This window comes from Typopeltis vanoorti, chromosome 6 (genome assembly GCF_054136105.1).
Source record: "Typopeltis vanoorti isolate ZY-2024b chromosome 6, IOZ_Tvanoo_1.0, whole genome shotgun sequence".
Classification (NCBI taxonomy): Eukaryota; Metazoa; Arthropoda; class Arachnida; order Uropygi; family Thelyphonidae; genus Typopeltis; species Typopeltis vanoorti.
The window spans coordinates 15906807-15922494 of NC_143554.1; the positions used below are offsets into that span (position 1 = coordinate 15906807).

Consider the following 15688-nt stretch of genomic DNA (forward strand, 5'->3'; position numbering starts at 1 on the left):
AGGTCATGCTTTTTTAAGATTTTGGTAATCTTTTCCGAGGTGCCTCAGATGTAAGGAATGGTGATGGATTTAGAGTAATCCTTGTTGTGGAGGGGGTCTGTGGTTTGTAGGTTCTAATATTTTTTGGATTTTTTTTTGGGGGGGGGGGTAGCCATTGGCTGAGAAAATGTTGAGGATGTGATTTAGTTCAGTGTTTAGGGCCAAGTTGTTTGAACAGATTAGTTTAGTCCTGTTGTACAGTGTTTTCACTACTCCATATTGTTGTGGGGGGGGGGGGGGAGAATTGTTGGTGAATGTATCTGCCTGTATGGGTGGGTTTTCTGTAAACTGAGAAAACCAAGGTTCCATCAGGCTGGCGGGTGACTAGCGTGTCTAGGAAAAGGAGGCTGTTTTTTTTCCTCTTTTTCCAGGGTGAATTTGTTTTAACCAACTTCTTAACACACTTAAACAACCAACACCAGGGGTGTTGGTTGTTTAAGTGTGGAGAGAAGTGTTTCAGAGCCATGTGGCCAATAGTGAACACATCATCAACGTAGCGAAGCCATATGGTTGGTTTTTGTAGACACACTAGTCACCCGCCAGCCTAGAACCTTGGTTTTCTCAATTTACAGAAAACCCACCCATGCAGGCAGATACATTCACCAACAATTCCCCCACCCCCCTCACAACAATATGGGGTAGTGAAAACACTATACAACAGGGCTAAACTAATCTGTTCAAACGACTTGGCCCTAAACACTGAAATAAATCACATCCTCAACACTTTCTCAGCCAATGGCTACCCCCCCAAAAAAAAAAATCCAAAAAATATTAGAACCTACAAACCACAGACCCCCCCCCCTCCAGAACAAGGATTACTCTAAATCCATCACCATTCCGTACATCCGAGGCACCTCGGAAAAGATTACCAAAATCTTAAAAAAGCATGACCTGACCTCCTGTTACAAACCTTAGAGAAAATTGGCATCCCTTATCCGCTCCACTAAAGACCAACCACTTCCCCTAGACCTACCTGGTGTACACCAGGTCCCTTGCAGTTGTAAACTGTCTTACTTTGGCCAAATAGGCAGGACAGCGAATATCAGAATTTCTGAACACAAGGACTACATCCGGTTTCACAAGTACAACCATTCTGGTCTTGCAGACCATGCTCTGGATACATGCCACAGAATACGGTGGAAAAAAGCTACAGTAATACACCGTAGCAAATACAAATTTGGTTGTATTTGACTGCCCCAAATTTGGGAGGCTTACATCAGCAGACCTTCAGCCCAACGGCCAAGAACACCTATTTAGCCTGCTAGAGGGCATCATCAGGACTTTTAGGAGAACAATAGCTTCATCTCTTCATTCCCAGTTACTGTGTTGTAGTGCTTACGTGCACGTACCTTTTTTTTTTTGTAAGTTCCTTTAGAAGATGGCAACGTGACGTTGCCGAAATATCGGAAAGTATTTATTAAAGTATAATTTAATTTATATCCTTAGCTACGTTGTTATATTATGGAAAAATAAATTCAAGAATAATATGCCTTTCTTTTGGTTGGGATGGAGGGACATCGTGGTTTTATTAAATAGTAGTCATGTATGAGTAACACAAAGTTTAATAAGAATAATTGAGTTGGTTGACAATTCTCTCAAACAAGCATTTCAGAGGACACTGGAATATCTAGTTATTTAATAAATTAAAATTTATTAAGATCGATCATAAGCTGCCAACATGGATAAGAGTACCGCAGATAAAAATGGATAAAACGTTAATGTATATCAGAATGCAGTGGAAATTAATGTATTATGGGAATAGAACACTGACAGTAATGTAAGAGAGTAAAGATGTGTACAGACCATTGGTCGCTTTATTGATAATTGTGGATTGTTTCCAGTGAAGAAGGGAATGCCAGTTATTACATAATGATGTAAATTTGATAATGGTAATAATAGATACAGTATCTCTTTAAGTGGTGTCTTTTACCATTTCGGGCATAGACAGATATTCCTTGCTCCATTATATCGGGCACTTATCAAATTGTGACTTGAATCTCCTTTTTCTTTAGGTACTTTCCATCTACTGCTGGATATAAGTCTCCCAAAACTTTCCAGTTCTGTCTGCCTTTAGCTAATGTCCACTATCTAATGTAAATTCATTTTGTAAATCATCTCCCCATCTTGTTCTTTAGCACTCTCTCCATCCCTTTCCTTGTTATCCAGTTAGTGCTTAATTTTGTACACCTTTTATCTTGCAGCATATATACAGTAAACCCTCAATTTAACGGACTAATAGGGGCTAAGGAGTGTCCGTTAAATCGCGAATTTTTTTAAATAAAAATATCTGTAACATTATACTACAATTTAATCAATATTAGCACTGTAATAACAAAAAAATTGTTTTACACACACTTTTAGATAAGTTAATGTGAAGTTAATGTTTGATGTTGAGGGGCTGGGTTTAGGTAATTCTGCTTTGAAAAAACTAACGTTTTTTTTTTTGAACTTTCGAATTCTGCTGTTTTTTTATAATTAATTCCCTAAAATTACAAAAATGTGTGTAATAAAACTGCCACAGAAAGTCCCACCATGCGATAAAATAATCAATTATAGTGCGATTGATGTGATCGCGTCCTAATCATTCACCAAACATGTTTTATGAGCAGCAACTCATTTATGTCGGCTAAATTACTACAGTGTTTTTCCAATATATGATGGCCTATTCGCCAAAATTTGTTAAAAATAACAGGAAATTAATAACAAAAAATAGCCTGTTAATTTAATTATAAGCAAATCTTGGTTAAAAGCATTTTAAAATTAACAGGGTGTTAATTTTCACATGTGACATACGGACCGGAAATTTTGTCGTTAAATGCGAAAGTCTGTCAAATCGAGGGTTTACTGTTCTACTAATATGGCCAGCCCATCTCCGTTTACATGTTTGAAGACACTTCACATATCTTCTACTCCAGTAATCTCTCTCTCTCTCTAATTCTAGTATTTCTTATTCTATTCCTTTTTGTTATTTGGAGCATTCCTCTTTCCAAGGTTTATGGCCACATCAACCTGTCTTCTGTTTTTCAGTTGTTGCCCATGTTTCACTTCCATAGGTAAACACTGGAATAATGTATATATTAAAAAGCTTTCTTTTTTTTAGACAGTTAAATCTCCTAAGAGATAATCTTGATTTCTTTATCTTGTTTATCCTTAAAACTAACTAATTTGCCATTGTAAATATAGTCCTTCACGATTTCACTATGATTATCTGTTAATATGAGTTCATTATGATCTGAATTTTCCATCAGTTTGGTTTTACTTAGACTAATCTTTAAATGGTTTCTATTGCTTTCTCTATCAAGGTTATTCAGATTTTCCTGTGTTTCTCTATTATTTTGCTCAAAGAACAATGTTATCTGTAAAACACGATTGACATTTTTTCCATAGACTAATTCCATAGTTTTCTCATGTGACACTCTTAAAGACTTCTAATGTAGAAGAAAACAGTTTGGGTGATATAGGATCTTCATGCCTTACTCTTTTCCCAGTACCAAAAACAGTTTTTAATAATCAGATATACATTTTTGAAATAGCTTGTTGTTTTAAGATCTGTATTATTTCTGATACATATACAGAATCAAAAACTTCAAAATCTACAAACTTGCAGGAAGATTATATTCTTTTGCTTTTTTATTACTTGGTAATTATTATTACCTTAAGATCCTATGAGTCATAGACTCATCTAGGAAGTCCCTTTTGTCATACACACAGCACATCATACCATGCCTTAAACACATTCAAATTCTCTGCAGCCACCACACTCCCAGGGAATACATTCTAATCATTCACAACTCTCCATACAAAAACCTGCTTCTCACTCTCTTACTCATACCTCATTTCTCTTGCTTACACATCTTCCATGGATGACCTCTCATTTCCATCCCACCCCCCTAATCTCCCACCATTTTATGAAAAACCTCTTCAATGTTAATCCTATAACAACACCTTATTAAATTGTATGTCTCTATCATATCGCCCCTCTTACTACTATCCATTAGACTTTGCAAATTGCATCATCTCAACCTTTCTCTATATTCAACATTCCAGACATCAGAAACTATTTTGGTCAATTGCCTCTGGACCCTCTCAAAATCTCCTCATCCTTTTGAAAACCAGGTGACCAAATCCGTGCACAGTAGTCCATATGTGGTCTAATCAGAGCCATATACATTGTAATCAGCATCTCCTTACCTCTATAAATTAGTGTCCTCTGCATCATTGGCAGAATTCGTTGTGTTGTCCTCATAATTTTGGTAGTACATCCTCTAAATTTCCGATTCTTATCCAACATTTCCCCAAGATCTCATACTTCCTCCAGCTCCAACATATATCTGCACCAAGAGTAAATTCTACATCCCATCAATGTTTTCCAAATTTTAAAACCTTACATTTTGCAGCATTGAACTGGTATTCCCATTCACATGCCCATTTGCTCAATCTATTCAATTCTTCTTGTAAGGCCACAACATCTGCTCTACTCCTAATAGTTTGCCCCAACTTTGCATCATTTGCAAACAGCTCTATATCCCCATTAAAATCTTCCCCAATATGATTAACATACAGGTTAAACAGCAATGGCTCTAAACCAGACCCCTGAGGTATACACCACTAGTGACTTTCCTCTTCTGGGATATTGCTCCCCCATAAACAACTAGAGCCTCAATAGCTCAGCTGGTAAAGACAAAGCCCTTTGGTCAGAAAGACCTGGGTTTGATTCCCATCCATGATGTAAGGAACCTTTATCTGGTCTCTTTCGACTAAAGGTGAGTTAACTGGTCTCATACAAGGGCGAAATTTTTTTTTCTCTCGGTAACTCGGGTTTTTCATCCCTCCAAACAGGCAAACTGGTCCTGTGACACAGCTGCAGTCAAATACTTGCGTCAAGGAAGGCAATGGGAAACTACCTTGCTTCGTAATCATCTCCCTAGTATGGTGGCATATCGCTACCCCTCCACCAGCCACAAAGCTGAAGGGAAATATGGATACACAACTTGTTGATACCTATCAGACAGCCAATCTCCAACCCAATGCACTAGTCTGATATACAACCCCATCTGCTCTAGTTTGACTATTAACTTATCATGAAGATGTATCAAAATTCTTTGAAAAAACTGAATATACTATTGTGTTTCCATCTCCTGCATCCAATTTTGCTATCACCTTATTGTAATAAATAAGTAGATTACTAAAACATGACCTCCATTTAGCAAATCTGTGCTCTCCATCAAAGGTAATACTATTGTTATCAATGCAATATTGGATCCTGATTCTCACAGCCTCTCCCAACACTTAAACCACGACAACTGACACACAGAATGACCTATAATTTGATGTTTGAATTCTGTCACCTCCTTTATGAAGTAGTACAATCTGCCTTTCTTCCATTCCTTTAGAAAATGACCCAATGTAAATCTCATATTAAACTGATATATCAGGGCAGATGTCAACTCTTTGGGCACATTCCTTCAAAATACATGGTGATATATCGTCACATCCCACAGCCTTATTAATATCAAGTTTGCTTACCCACATACTTCTTACTCCCTCACAGTCAGTTTCTTCTTGTCACCATCCACTGCTCTTAAACTTTCTATGATGTCACATTCACAAAAATTAAACACCTTTATGAACTGCTCATTAAATATCTCAGCTATATCATCTACAGCTGTTTTCCTTATACCATTTTCTGCAATCATTGTCATCCTATCATAATCATTCTTCTTTTTATTTTCTGGATACTTATCAAATAAACTTCCTATGATTTTTTTCCCCTTCATTAACTAATGACTGCTCATACTGAAGTTTTGCTACCCTTACCAACTGATTCACCCTCCTTTCAGTTCTTTATATTCCTCATGGAATTGATTATCACCACTCCTTTTATGTTGCATCAATAACACCTTTTTTCTCTGTACTGAATGATTAATCTCTTCATTCATCAATTTCTCGCCTACTTTATTTAACCTTCTGATCTTTGGAATACATTTAGACATTCCTTCTACTAGATAGTAACTTCCATATCACCCAAGCAGCATTGATCCCCTTTCCACCCTACTCCTCATTTCATGCTGTAACTGCAATCTGTCTCCTGCTCTTATCATAATCACCAGCCTTATAGTTCCACATATACTCTTTCCTCACATGGTTTGGCAGCCATCCAGGTAATCACTTCATGGTCCCTCTCACCAGAGATTTGACTCCTCATTTATATTAATATCCTGTGATGAGATGATCAAATCCAAGACCCTCACTCCTCATTTGCCCTCTGTTGCATACTGTCCCTCAAAAATTCCAAAAACTCATTTTCGTTACTTTTAGTTGCTATCTCATAATCCCAACCTATATTGCCATAATGAAAATCACACATAATGATTCACTCTTTTCCCCATTTGCTTGGTCAAGTTTCTTATACATTTCTTGGTCACTATCCTCTACATTACCAGGCCTATAGCAACATTCTTTTCACAACTATCTCACACCATACTGCCTCAAAACCACTACTGTTATTTCTCCCTTGTCTATCTATCTTGTATGGACATAACTCTTTTTCCATCATCAGTAGCATTCCACCCTTTTACCCTTTCTATCTTCACGAAATACATCATACACTTCCATCTCTATTCCTGTCAGTATGTCATCCTCATCCAACCATGTCTCACTTATTCCAGCAATTTTTGAATGAATGATCTCAATGATCTCAACATTTCCTTTGTTTCTGATACTTCTATCATTCATATACAAACATAACAGTTCATTCCTGGATCTGTAACAAGTTCCATTGATACCACTTAGTAGATATGACTTCTCCATACATTCCTCAAGCCATATCTCTTTCTCCTTACCCATCCCAGAACCACCATCAAAACCAACTATTTTCCCTACATCCTAAGTCCTTCCCTTCCCTTTTTTTGTCTGCACATGCTCTTGGAGCATCAACCTTTCTCATGCTGTGTTCTCCTGTCTACCCTGTTTCCCTGTTTTTCTTGCATACTTTTTCTCTCATCCTCTGCACTCATGCTATCCCATTCTTCATTCATAAGTATCACTTTAATTTCTCCTTTCTTACTTTCCTGCTCTGTCACATCACTATCTACTTGCTCACATTCATTCTTGCTCTCCAATCACCTACACTACAACTATTCAAATGCAACTCATCACTCTTATAGAGTTCAATTCTTCCTTAAAACTCATTTGGCACATTAACAAACTGCACTCCTTTCTTTTTGCACATTTCCACTAACATGTCATTCATTAATTCTTGCTCTCCTCTCATCTCATAAATGTCATACTGCTTCACACCAACTACCATTCCTATCACACTATTATCTTTTATCCTTCACAACAACTTCCTGATAAACAGACTTGTAGTCTCCTGGTTCCAGGTGAAGCCATTTCTCCCTATTACCACTACCAACTCCTTTGCTCACTTACTCCTCATATCGAATACCTCAGCCATCCTATTCATTTTACCTCTGGGAAAACAAACCTTGTGCATCTTCACATTTACCACACTTCTAATAATCAAATCTCCATACAATACTACTCGTTTTTTTTTTTTTCATACTGACATCATTTGTTTTCATCATCTTCATTCTTCCATACATAGCACCATTTCTCTTCATTTCATCTTATTTCTCTACATCCACCTTATCTCTTGCCTCATCTTCAATTCAGATTTCAAAACTTGCATCCTCTTTTTGCTATCATTCACACACACACTTGTTTGCTGTTAATCCCACTCGCCACTTCGCCAACTTATCATTAATTGCACTCTGTTTTTCAACATGATTATTGTCCACTTTGTCGTCAATTGAAATTTTTTCCTCACTATCTCTTCCATGCACTTTCTGAACATTTGTATGATCTTCGAATGCTGTGTCAGTTATGATGCCATGTTCCCTACTCATATTTAAGCAAGCCCTATAATCCATCAAAATATCACATATCCTACATACATACACACATCACATATCACCCCTATTATTTTCTCTTATTCAGCCTCTCTACATAAATACCTGCAACATCTTTCCAGCTATACATACTAAATTCACAGTACCATACTAGTTTTGAGAAATCCACAGCTTTTACTTTGTCTTCTGCACCTACCTATGCAATGATTTGTCTTTCACTGCTATGTTGTATTAGTGTACTAACAAAAACAATGAATTTATGATTATATTCCCTCAGAAATTTATCCAAACACAATGTTCCACACTCAAATATCTCACAGTAACATTTAATCTGCAGTTTAACTACAATTAAACCAATGTTTAACTCACACTTCCTAGCACTCAGATCCTCTTAATAGTATGAATATGACCTATTGTTGAGAATCTGCTCTGAATCCTGCTTGTTCATATGGCTACATCATCCAAAAAAATCATGATCCTATTTTATATAACAAGTATAAACATTTTGTACAGGTGGAATAGCAAACTGATTGGGGTTATTGATATCATCTGAGCTGCCCTTTTTATGTAATAAGATAATCAAAGATTTATGCTAATTCACAAGAATTTAGTGATAATTTAGTTAAATTATCACTAAATATATCTCATATGACCTTATGAAACTGAACCTCCTGGTTTTATGTGTTCTGCTACTCTGCCAACTTCTCCAGGACTTTTATTATTGTTTACTGGCTTGAGGACGTTTCATAATTCCTCCACCATGATGGGTGGTTCTCTATTAGCCTGATCTCAATATTGTCAAGGATTCATATCTGTTGCCTTGCCTGTGTCTAGGTCCCTATAAAACTCACTACATGTTTTCATTATTTCTTCTCTATTTCCTTGTATTTTTTGCTTATTTTTCAATTTTTTAATCCATTTTTTCTGTTGACACTCCATTATCAATGCTCAAATCTACACCTCTGCCAGAGATTCGATGCTTTCATGCTCTCCACCATCAGACAGACAGAACTGCAACCAGATCATTTCAAACATCACTATTCTTAATCTTTAAATTAAAGCAAATGGGGGTGACATTTGTTTTATATCTAAGCATATGATCTCTCTCTCTTACAGATTCACTTCAGCCTCTACCTCACAGATAGAGGTTGAAGTGAACTCTACAGGTACTTCCATGTTCCCTCCTCCACTGAATTGGCAACTATCAATCCTCCACTTTCTGTTGCAACTGTTAATACAACAGGAGTAGCTACCCAGCATCCCTTGACTGTGCAACTGCAACCACACCGAACCTGTCTCTCCTCTTCCTGTTTTTTTCCATCCACCTTTGTCTTCTGGAACAGCCATCCTCATGAAGTATTCCCAAACATCAACAACTTCAATAAAATTCCATCTCAGTCCTCAACTGCACTTTACACATGGCACTGATATGCTTATAGGTCTTTCGACCTTTTATGTATGGGAGTCGATATAAAAAAAATAATAATAAATAAATACAGATTGGCATCCCTGTGAAGCAGAACAACCTACACCACCCAAGACCTGTGCTGTTGAATGACTTGTTAAACAGGTAGCCAAGGCTGATGCCAACTCCCTGGATCATTTCCCCAAGACACACAGCGACATGCCTTGAGGTCCCAATGTTGGCATATTGATTTGCATGCCATTGGCATCCAGCCCACTCAACTCCCTATTCCCATCCTGCCCACCACCAGCAAGTCCCCTCCCATTTAACTTTCCACACCTGTGTCCCTGAATTCACACCAAGGATAAAACAGCCTGATGAACTGCAAACTGAGCACCCTGACCATGTCTTCTGGAGCATCTACACATCCACCACTTTCATCTGTTAACATTATCTTGCCATAATTAATTATGATAATTGTTTTATGTTATATGAATCACTTGTCAGCCTGGAAAAGCAAACACACACATAATGAACATTTTGCCACCTTTCTGATATTCATTTTCTATATTCTTACCAAAGTATTCCCATGACTTTTGTTTAGCTACTTTTATACATAGCTTAGCTCTCTTAATTTATTTGCTAGGAAATTTAGGTATTTTTTCTTCTTTTCCAGGACTATTTCTTTAATTTCTTGTGTCCACCATGATCTCATTTTTGTAACCTTACAGACAACTTCACCACCACATGCCCTCCTAGCTGAATCAATCAATGTTTTCTTCAGAGTTTGCGACTGAAACTCCAAGGTTTGGTTCTTGTTTTCAAACTGTTTCATTTTTTTATTTGGTAATGTTTGTGTAGTTGAATCTACAATTTACCTGTCAAGCTCTTTTTAAAACTTTCTTAGATACTGTTCTTTTGAATGGGCTGTTTAAGGGTCAAAGCTGTAAATGGGAGGAGACCTCCATGTAGCCTTTTGAGGAATCGTGGAGAACAACTGGGACTTCTGAACTAATGTACAATCCTTACTTTGTCATAGTGTGCCCTATTAGGTACCCACCTTGATACTGAAAGAGGATGGGCTGGCAATTTGTGATTTAGTCAACTGAAATATATTCTTATTGGTTTAAACCACAATGTATAATGACGATACAACCTGGAGAATTTCATGCTCACTGGGGAATTACCTAGTTAAAGAAGGCTCCATTGTTTTCATCAGGGACCAGGACAAACAGCGCAAAGTTATCTACTGGAACAAATCTCAAAACACATCCCGACTGAAGATCAACAGAGTTCAATTTTGGTACTGTCAATATAAGAAGCATCAATGGAAAAGAAATGGAACTAGCAGAAGAAGTGGATAAATACAAGATCGACATAATAGGTGTGACCAAAACAAAGAAGACAAAAACTGGTGAGATCTTTCTCAGCAACAATTACAAAATGTTACATTCAAGCAATAATGATCAGGGAAAAGAAGCAGTAGCTATAGTATTCAATACGGAATATGAGGATAATAAATTTTTGAAAAATGAGCCATACACTCAGCCCCTCTCAAACCTTCTATTTAGCTAAGATATGTACATGATATGTTCTCTATTTGTCCTCATGGCCCGAACACATCAGACTCCTTTCTCAGTCATGTCACTAGTCTACATCGAAGAATCCAGTTTATGATGGAAAAGGAAAATAACAATAATTTACCCTTCCTAGACACCTTAGTAACATGCCTTCTACTGGTAACCTTTCCTTCACTATAGAAAGTATATGTATATAGAAAACCCACTCACACAGGCAGATACATTCACAAACTTTCCCACCACCAACAATCCCCTCAACAATATGGCATTATTAAAACTAACCAATAGAGCCTATAATCTTTATGGTAGTGGAACCTCTCTCTTTCAACCGAACTCAACCACATACACAACACTTGCCTTTTCAATGGCTACATGATTGCAGAATTTAAAAAATAATCAGTTCCTCCCTCATTCCTCAGCCATTGCTTCAGAAGGATTTCAGAAATGCCATCACCATCCCCTACATCTCTGGCAGATCTTTAAAAAAGTACAACCTCTGAACAGCTTTTAAACCCTACTGGAAAATTTCAGCTCCTTCCTCTCTCAGTGCCCGGAGTTTATAAAATACCCTGTTCCTGCAATTTGCTTACTTTGGACAGACAGGTAGGGCAGTGACCATCCATTTAGAAGAATGCAAATCGTACATCTGCAATTATGACTATGGTCAATACATGGGCCTTGCAGACCATGTATTGGATACAACCCATTGGATCTCCTGCAAGAAAACTACCATGCTCCACCATATTAAATTTAAAAAATAAAGACTCTTTTTAGAATCTGCAGCAGCATTCACTAATCAACCGAATTCAAATAAATACAGGTGTCTCAAAATTTGGGAAAGAAGAATTGTCAGAGGTCCCAGTTTACAACCTAGGCCACCTACAAATGTCCATAGAAGGCAAACCACCTAGATAGGACTTCAGAGTCACCCATGTGTTTTATTTATTATTGAATTGTGTGTGTGTGTGCATGTGCGTGTGTGTTACAAGAGTTATTTTTAATCCCCGAAGATGTTTCAGTGACTGAAATGAAATATTGGAAACATTAAATTTAGTTTTTAATCCTTTCCTAGTGCTGTAAATAATCCATTAAACATTCAACTTGATGTCCTCTGAGCACTTAAGCCTTCACACACACACACACACACACACACACACACACACACACACACACACAGAAATTTCTTGTCATCTTTAATTTATAGTATAACCAAGTGAAAGAACTTTCAACATCTACCTCTATTTCAGAGTATTTTAGTAATAAGGTGTGACACCTTTTGGCTTCTTATATATGGAAATATGACGTTTGCACTACTTCAACCTGGGTATCACTTCTGAGTCTGGCCCCTCACTGATGAGACCTAAATAAAGGTCGAAACCAGCCTGGGTAGTGGCCGTTAATGTTAGTATCCCATAATACATAGCATTATACATGTCCATAAGGATATGTGCATTGCATTATGGGATACTAAGGTAATTGATGTGAAGTGATTAGCCTCAGCCTCTATATACAAGTAACCCAGTCGTGAAATGACTTCATGTACAGACTTTGTTTGCTTACACTAGGATGAAGGATGAAACCAAGGATACAATTTCTTGACATCTTTAATTTACTATCTTGCCATTATGCTGAGCTGACTGTCTTCTTTAACTTACTGTCTTGCACTAGTTCAATAAATTCAGTTTCATTCTTCTCACGAGATTTTACTGTTACCCAATCAGTGCTCAGATAATTAAAGTCTCCCATTATCACATGATTACTTGTTTCACTCCCATCATTTTTATATGGCAATGCATTTCTTTATCACTAGCAGCCAATCCACTAGGTCTGTAACAACACCCCACTCTGTATTTGATCTACCTCAAACCAGTTGGTTCAAACTAACTGCTACATGAAACACTTTTATTAGTATTGCATTGATAGTTCTCAACTCTAAAGACAACAAACTCTACCCCTTTATTTCTTATGCACCTGTCATTTATGTGCAGACATAATAAATTACCTGTGTCTTTTTTTTTAATTCTCTTCTCTTTAGTCTGTATGACAAATTTTGGACAACTTGCAGATCTCTGTTCTTATCTTGTGCCTTACTTACGCAAACATGATTGATAGGTCCAAACTGGACGAATACACAGTCATCATAATCATTTCCTGATTCAAAATCACTATTGACTATTGACAGCAACAATGTGTGTGAATGTATTGCAAAGGTAAAGCCTAATTAAGGTATGTGTAAAATGGTTAAATGAAATGATTTAGCATGTAGTATGTGGAGACACCATAAGTTAAATGTTGGTAATAATCAGTTGCACACAGAATAGATCATAAAAGTGACTCAGTTGGTAAGAAAATCAAAAGTACAGTATAAGCAGAAAGTAGCTGATCAAACCAACAGAAATCCTAGAGCTCTTTCAATATCTGTCAAATAGATGATGTTAATATAAGATGATATTAACCTATTGAGCAATTCATCAGGGAAGAGAATTGACTGATGGTGAGCAAGCAAACAGTTATATGAGGAATTTAGTAAACTTGATAATTCAGATAGGAGGGACTCCTTGGGATTTGTCCTGTTGCCAGGCTCTTGTTTAACAGGTGTTCTGTTGTTAATTGTAGCCTTGGCATACCTGTAAACAAGCGCCTTGCAACAAGACAAGTCCTAAGTGTTCATATTCACAATGATGGTGGTAAGACTGATGCTACAAATTATAGGTCAATCTGTGTTTGGAGTTATGGTTTAATTACTAGAGAGTTAGTATAGAATTAGGTTGATGATAGCTTTCCTGTAATAGTCTTCATGTGTTCTAAAGCAAGGTGATGGTGTATTGGATAAGGAAGATACATTATGCACTGGTATATTAAGATTTTCCAAAGGCATATGATAGATGGACACACACAACAAGTGGAACAGATTGAGGTTAGATAGTAAATTAGTGAGTTAGATAGATGATGGGCTGTCAGATAAGTACCAGAAAGTTTTGTATGGCACACAGTATTCTAAATGAAAGAAGTCACTAATGCTGTGCCATAGGAAGGTGGTGTGTGTGTGGGGGGGGGGGGGTTAGTGCCATTATTGTTTAACTATGGTTAAACTGAAAAGTGTTAGTTGGTGAGAAAATTTTGAATAAGTGGAAGAGATGAGAAATTCATAATTGGTGGTGGAGAGGAATCTGAAGTTCAGGAATCACTTTGCTCATAATGTGAAATCATCATGTCAGATTATGAAGTTATGAAGAAGATTTTGAGATGTTATGGTTCAGTTGTATAAGGCTGTAATCAAGTGTCATGTGTTTGCTATGTGCAGATTTGGTCATCTGGTTTTCTTGGGGATAAGAATATATTGGAAAAGGTCCAGAGAAGATTAACTAAGGGAGTTTTGGAATCTGTGGGATATGAAGCAGCTTGGAGGAATGCAATTTTTGACCCCTGTGAATAGGAGGAGACCAAGCGGGATGTTACTGAGAAATATAAGTTAGTAAGTTGCTATTAGCAGGTTTCTGTGGAAAAGATTTATTTTTCATAGAATTGAGGAAATCATATAAGGATAGGAATGAGGAGCATGCTCTTCATGAAGAGGGATAGATGAGTGTAATGCTTTGCCTGAGAGTATGTAAACATCCAAAGAATTTATGGAATGGTTTGATAAACTGTGTGGAGTGAAAAGACTGTGAATCTTTAGATTACATGGAGATTTAGTGCTAATAATAGTAATTCTGGATTTGGCATTTACTATCTATTGTGATTTTTTGACAGTCCATTTTTAACTTGAATATCTTTCCTATCCTATCCTTCTCATCTATCTAGGATGGGTTGAGTCCCCTCCTAATGAGGGATTGCTGGAAATATGCCAGTTCACCACTCCTCTGCTGCATTCCCTAAGGGCGATATTTATGACTGTATCCGTGTGTATATTCACTGGGCCGGTTTGCCTGCTTGTGAGATGAAAAACCCCAGATAAACTGGGAGGGGGACCTGCTGTCCATGCCCAAGACCGACTAACTTGGCTATGGCTGAGGAAGATCCTTAAGCTCCTCACATCATCGACAGAAATCTAACCTAGAACACTCCTTCCCCAGGCATATGGTTGCAAAGCACATAGCCACTAGGCTAACCATGCGGACTGAATACATTTACCTTTAAATATTGAATACTATTAAATTTGTGTGTGTTCAGTAATATATGATGCTAAAAATGTGTGTGCATATATATATATATATATATATATCAGAGGTGAATATTCAGGATGTGCTAGGTGTGCTGTAGAATAGCAATATCACCAATATTATATTTTTGCATTTATTCCTAAAATTAAACACAATATACTAATGCTTCATGAAGAGGACACATTTCAACACATAAACATTGCATCACATTCACATTATAGCCTGGGTGTGCAGTCACAAATACATACACCCTTGAGCCCTTTGAACAGACGTACAGATCAAATTCTTAGCATTCTAGTGGTTTTAAACTGCCCAGAAGGTGAGGCAGGGTAAGTGTTGAGACAATAACACCTAGAAATCAGTGGTTGTGATCAATTATTGTGTCAACCAATTCAATTGAATATTGTCATTTGTCATGAGTTGCTGTTTTTATTTTCTGAGTTTCATCTGTTTTATGTGCGTGAAGTGTGAACTGACATGTTTAGGAACCAATATAGACAAGTAATTTTCTATAAATAATTTATAAATTTTTTGCCCATGTTTATAATGGGAAACCGTGTGAATGATCTGAATGTCCCATTTTCTGCAAGA

General features: G+C 37.1%; 1 protein-coding gene across 1 annotated transcript in view; it reads left to right on the plus strand.

Annotated features, from left to right (window-relative positions):
* The window catches only part of Vps13D (vacuolar protein sorting 13D), a 1260195-nt gene that overhangs the window by 1135670 nt on the left and 108837 nt on the right, over positions 1 to 15688 (plus strand). The gene's annotated exons all lie outside the window — the stretch shown is intronic.